The following is a 6,809-nucleotide window of genomic DNA, read 5'->3' on the forward strand; positions in this document are numbered from 1 at the left end:
GCGTCTGTGTAGTCGGTGCACGATGATTATTTCTTTTTCCCAGTCAAGCTCGTTTCGATCCTGGCTGTGCATTAAACGATAAGCGACGCGAGATGGTATCTGGGAAGGAAAAGAGGCGGGAACGATTGTTTATCGCCTGCATCGCTGGATAACGCGTGTTTGCTAATGAAGTTACACAATCTAGAGGAAGCCGAATATTTCGTGACGATTTTTTATTGCCGACTAAACGGACAGTTTAAGTATTCGTGTTTGTCGCGATGGAATCTCCGTAGGCTTTGTCATTGATTCGAACGAGAATCGTTGGGATAATTGAGACAGTGTCGTTTTTCGAAGAATTTTCAGGAGATTTTATTTTCGAACTTTTTCTCTTTTCTTCGTTTTTACGTGTTTCATTTTTGATGTACTTTTAATTAGATCGAGTTGTAGGTAGATAAAAGTAACACAGAAAGTAAACCGAGACTTATGGCTCGACATGGAACTACTGGCGCCATCTTTCTCCAGCTTTGCCAACGTTCTTCCATTATCAATTTATTATACTTTGCTGCATCAATATCTTCCTTCTTTTCCGATTTTCCTTCGCGGAAATATTAATTACCTCCGAACTTATAAAATATGTTTTCGAAAAACACTTGTTTACTTAATTCTCTTCCAAGTTCATGGCTCTAATATCCAAACGATGTTATAATTTACAACAAGTAGTTCTAAAATTTCTTTAATCGGTGATCACTTTTAAAATACGTTTAATATCGATAAATTAACAACTTTGTCAAATTTTTATCATATTTTCATAACGTTACATATTTGCGATATTTTTCTAACGATCGAGAAGACGTTAGATTTCCGTCGTTTTTAATTCCAAACGAATGTTCAACGTGGAATCGGTTAAATTGACGTCCTTTGTCCAATCAGGCGGTTTAAATCGATCCGGTTGCGGAACATCCTCGCGACGAATTAATCCTTCTCCGTCACTAATTATAAATCGTTTGTAAATATCATTACCAGTGGTCGGTAGGTTTGCCGCTAAATTGCAGGGAGGAGTTGGTCGATTCTGCGCCGATCCATCCTTTGTGAACAATACTCGGATCCGTTCGTTTGACTTGGCCTGAATTAGAGGGACGTTCGGCTGGCCCGAAACAATCGCCCTTTGTTTTACCACGTTTCCGACCAACAGGAAATTAAATATTGCCGCCAGCTTGCCCATTGTGTACAGAAAGCGGCCCCAACTCTTTCGCTCTCCGCCCTTTAAATCGTCGCTGGCGTTAATTGGATTTGACCGATTATTAAGGGAAACTGGAGGTTTTAATTTTCCGCCCTCGCGGCAATTTCGTTCACCTCTTAAAATCACTTTCGTTCCGAATAAAAGGAACGCTGGGAGGAAATATTCGGTAGAGATTGCAAATGACTTTCGTCGAAAACCAGAGTAACATTCAGAAAAGTATTCAATTGAAAGTGAAAATGAAATTGCAAAGAATGAACTCTTTGCGATCTGAAAATTCGAAGAAAACCATTTCCACCCCAACTTTCATTCTCTCAGCGCAATCTTCCCGCCGTCGATGCACCGAAAGAAAAAAATTTCAAGCTTCCTCTCCGAAATAAACTGCACTCGATGGAAGGAACTTTAATCAAGCTTCACCGCGACTTCCGTTCACCGAGAGAAAAAGCACAAAGAAGAAGAAGAAAGAACGATCTTTATTAAATAACTTTTGAAACCACATCGAACCGTAGACACCGATGAAGTACACGATACAATGACCGGTGTGCGATGTGCTTGAGGCGTTTTCCACCACGTCCGTGTGTGTGCCGCGGAGGCGCGACCAGGCTGAACGTGATCAGAAAGGAAGAAGACACGAGCGAAAGACGAGTAGCCGTGGCAATTATTAAACGAATTTGACCAGTTTATAATACCGTTGGTAAAATTATTATCAATATACCGTCATAATTCTCGCGCGGACGGTGTTTACGAAGATCCACAGGCAGGTTACAATTATCCCCGGGCCGAAAATTATGGCCGCGGCGTCGAAATTCGAGCGAAAATCAGGCCGTACAGAAATTCACATGGCGGGAGAGCAACAGGTGTCATTCGTGGCGCCTTTAAATGTCCTTTCAAGCTCTGACCAAAAATCGATCACCGTACTTTAGGCAAACTCATGCTACTTCGCCGAGTATCTTTCTTTTTATTTCTTTCGTGAAAACGAAAATTTGCGACAAGGTGTTGGTTGGCCTTCTCGGAACAGAGGCCGTGATCTCGACGCAGTAGAAACTGAAGCTGTAAGCAACATACTCGCCGGGAGAAACCTATTATCGCGTTAATGTGGCAATAAATTGATATCGTTAACCGCGAGAGAACGTTTTTGGGTGAGCGGTATCTTAAATGATTGCCCCCGACGAGAAAATGAGTAAAGTGCTCGCTTATGGCTCATTCTGCATAATAAGTACGATAACGTGGGTACAATTTTAGTATCTCTCGAGTTTATCGCTAACGACGAATTTGTAATTTAAAAGATAGAATAGCGGGGGGAAATTTCACCAATAACACCGTCCAGTAGATTCAACGAAATTTCCGTCGGTCCAGTTTCACGTCCCATAGAGAACGGCGATAATCGTGAATTCCTTTAACGAAAATACTCCGAACAAAATACCGTGGACAATTTCAAAGGCAGCTGCATTGCGATTCTGCGTAGCGAACGGCGATAATAAAATCGTCGTTGGCCGTTCGCCAAAAGAGCAGGCGAACAGTTGCAAACGTCGAGAAAGTATCGGTAAAAAGGGCAGAACCTTTCGATGGTCACGTAGCGAGCACGGCGGGATTCCTTTTATTTCACTGCCAGTGCACGGGGACGTATCGCGTGTAATTTATGTTCAAAATGGCTGGACATGCACGCTCGGCCCACGGATAATCGGTGCAATTACGAGCGATCGAAAAGCGGAGTCGATTCGAGGCGTGCATTAACGCGTGCAACGAAATTAACGCCGGTTATTTTTACATGAGAAAACGCTTCTCCAACTAAAAATCTCCCCCGTTCTCCTTTCCTCTCCTTCTTCCTCGTCGTCTTCTTCGTCTTCTCGTTTCATCCACGGACATCTTCATTCTTGCCTTGAAGCTCTCGAATCCAGATCGATGTCCACGATATCACCCGACAAGTTTGTTTAAAAAGGCTGATCACGTTTCATGATCGATGGACCTTTGTGTCGTTATACCTTGTCACAAAGTTCAATTTCTTTCACGGTGGCCCATTTATTTTTTCATTTTCAACACTTATACGGCGATAGTTGATTTTCGACCAGCTGCTTAACGATCTCGTGCAGAGGATCGATTATGTTTAAATAGGTTACAATCTGTACTTGTTGCTTTTCTCCCCTCCTTGGTGATCTTAACGAGCAGCTGTTTTAACGAAGAACCACTGATAAATTGATTATGAAATGCGATAGAGTTCGGTGGTCTAGTAGATGATTTATGGACGGAGATTTATGAAATTCGCTGACGTATATGGACGAACAGGTACGATCTGTTTCATCGTTTCCCGGTGTGTTTTTCCGAAAATAAAATAGAAGAAATATAGTAACAATCGTCGCGAAATGGGTGATAAAACGAACGAGAGAAGCTTTTCAGCGTTCAAGATCAAATTGATGGTCTGCACGTCGAAAGAAACGGCGAAAAAAAGGAGAGAAAAGCACGGTAATCGGGCGGGAAAACAAACAAACAACAGAGGAGACGAAGTAACACGATGTGATCGTCTGTCGTCGGAGAACAGTGGAAGGCAATTACACGGAATTCGTCATTTTTTTTTCCCCCCCGATTTTACACATTTTCGACGACGCTATCGGCACGAAAACGAGGCGTAACGAGCGTTTAATGGCTGGTCCCGATTTCGATCGAGCCGCCCGGACAAAAAAAGATTTAATTAACCGCGCGAGGAAAACTGGGTCGCGCGACAATGATCCACGAGCCGAGGACGAGGCGAATGGCGCGGCGCGGCGGCCAGAAAAATCGTGTTGGATCGCTCCGATACGAGCACAATCGCCACGCTAAGAGACGCGATTACCATGCTAACTGCTCGATTTGCCTTCGATCGAACGTGAAAGGGCGTGTGTAGCTAATCTCACGGAGACTTTCATGCCCGCCGGATCGTCGATTCCCCTTTTTTTTCTTCTCTCTTCTTCTCCATGTCGCCGCGGGCTGAGCAACGCTCGAATCACGTCATCGCGACCGATACGAAATCGTTCCATTTTTCAGTTCCTCGTTTCACGATTAGATAATTAGAAGTTGACGGTGAATTTAAACGTGTACCAATTGGAAATTACACGTTCTTCATTTCGAAAGGTTGCTGATTTTTCTTCCTTTTTTTTTTGGAAATATCTCGTGCAATTTGCGAGGCAACTTTCGGCCGATAAAGTACATCTTTTCTCTTCATCCGTTTATGAGTTTACATAACCTCAAATTGGTTATCTCGGGTATACTCTCGTCTCTGTTTGGAGAATCTCAAACACTCGTATGTGCAATCTTACGTGTTTTATGTTCAGTATATGCTTGCGTTTTGCGAAACATCGTTTAACTATAGACGCGGTTCTTTTGTATTTCAGCACAATGTTGATTAGTGTCTCGCCACCGTAACGTCACACTGTCGTTTCGCTGAATTTACATTGTTTAACGTGCTAACGAAAAATGAGTTCAGCTTCAAAATAACCGTCGTTCCTTGTGCTAATTACCAACGACACTCTAACGATCTTATTTTTCTCCGGTCAGAATTTAGAGTTACTCCGTCTACTAAATTCGACCGATTGAATTAAGCACCTTGACAAGTCGTTTACCGTACATTCCGGTATCATTCTGTTACCGACCCTTTTTCTCGAAATTTAATTTTCAAAATTGAAGTGACAAGGTTCGAAGAGAACTTGACACTTCTAAAAAGGCCTGGAAAGACCTAAAAAGGGGGCCAGTGACGATACGTTTCGCGGCCATGGTTCATCTTCTCGTGTGCGAGTAACAGCACCTCTCTCCAAAGCAAGTCACGCGCGAGTTCCGCGCGTTCTTACGCACTTGCGTAACGCGTAATCGACGGACGCGGCGAAAAAGAGGGTTATCCGCCTGCAGTACCGTACGACCAGCCTCTTTTCTCCCCTTCCTCGCGATGATCTATCGCGAAAGCACCCCGGTGACACAGACGTTCGAGTGCTCGATCGTTTTTTTCCAACTGGTCACGGAGCACAATCGTTCAAAAGAGGAATTTCCGCGGACAGGCGACCGGAGACCATCGATCAACCGCGTTTTTCGCCCAGCGCTATGTTCAAAAAACTAGGAACGCCACGGAGAAGCTGTACGTGGAGAGATTTATTCTTATGTTTGCGTGAAAGGGAGTTCGAAGTTTTTGAATTTGCTGTTGTACGGTTTCGTTGGTAGATGGAGAAATTAATGGGGGAAAAGGGCGAACGAATAGAGAGACGGAGCGAGTAATTTCATATAGAAGAGCCTGCGGCGAGCTCTTCTGAGTTGAAATTATGCGACGGAAGGTGGTCGAATATTTCACCTGTAATCTCTGCAAGCGAAGATTTGTTTGTCCCTGGCATGGCTGTAATGCATGGAGATTCTCTCTGGGGCATTAAAGAAGGACGAGAGGAAGTAAGTTTCGGAAAATTGTATAAATCTAGCGTCGCGTGAGTGTCAATGTGATTTAACACTTTCGCTATGGCACACTTGAGACGAAAGGAAGTACTGAAATGAAAGTATACCGCACGAAACAGTTACTATTCAAAGTTGACATAAAAATGAAGATATTTGTAACTGATTTGAACCCTTTGCAGACGTAGGACTAAAGACTATAACACATAATTACTTCAGCTTTCTTTTCTTTCAAATTAAATTACATCAAAATTACATTTTCCCAACTATTCTCATCGCATAAAAATATTCTCAAAGGGTTAAATTACTTTTACAAAGCGTACATACGCGCTCTTGCTAGCGAAAGGGTCAATCCTCGACGAAGCTAGAAACTTTCAAAGGACACTGTACCATCCAGGCGAACAAAGGACGACTATCCGCGCGCAAACGACCCTTTCGAGACCGTTCACCGGGGTAACATGATCGTGGTGGAAAGATCAACCGTATTGCTGATTTTCCTACGTACCGTGAGTTCCGGCTGCGTCTCGTCGATGGAAACGCGAGGGTGGATGCACGTCGAGGCTAGGATTGGATAGTTCCACGGAACGCGAACTCCTCCAGGTTCTCCAGGGAGCAGCTCTTCCATTCCTATGCTCCCTCGTCCTCGTAAACGACGAACGATGGCCGCGGAATGTCTCCGCTTCACCACCCATCCGCGTCTAACGAATGGTTGTATTCGCAGCTGACAGAGTCACGGTGTGAAGAATCAGGAAAATTTACCGAAGCACCGCCGCCAGTGGAACATGAATTTTGATTTGGTTCACGGTTAAGTTCAGCTGGTTTTCTACCAAGCCGGGGAAAAGTGATACGAATGGGAAATCGTACATTTTGATACCCGTTGACGCAAAGTGTTTGCGAGCTAGAGTATTGCCGATGCTACGCCACGGAGATGGAAAAGGTATATATTTTTTTTAAAACAGAAAACTTTTTGTGCACGACGAAACGTTGAGAGAAACATTTAAAAAAGCGTTTGAAAATGTCCTCGATAGAGATAAATAAGCGTCGAGGAAGAAAATAAAGGAAGGATTGAAAATCGTAATGGAAGTTGATAGTGGTAAACTGGTCGAGGTCCGCGCGCCTCCCCCTTTTTCGAAGCGTTTCCGCGGCTAGTGCTCATGCGCCTGGGCAGCAGATCGCCGCGTCGAGTAGCGTC

The sequence above is a fragment of the Habropoda laboriosa genome, unplaced genomic scaffold, assembly GCF_001263275.1.
Source record: "Habropoda laboriosa isolate 0110345459 unplaced genomic scaffold, ASM126327v1 scaffold15, whole genome shotgun sequence".
Classification (NCBI taxonomy): Eukaryota; Metazoa; Arthropoda; class Insecta; order Hymenoptera; family Apidae; genus Habropoda; species Habropoda laboriosa.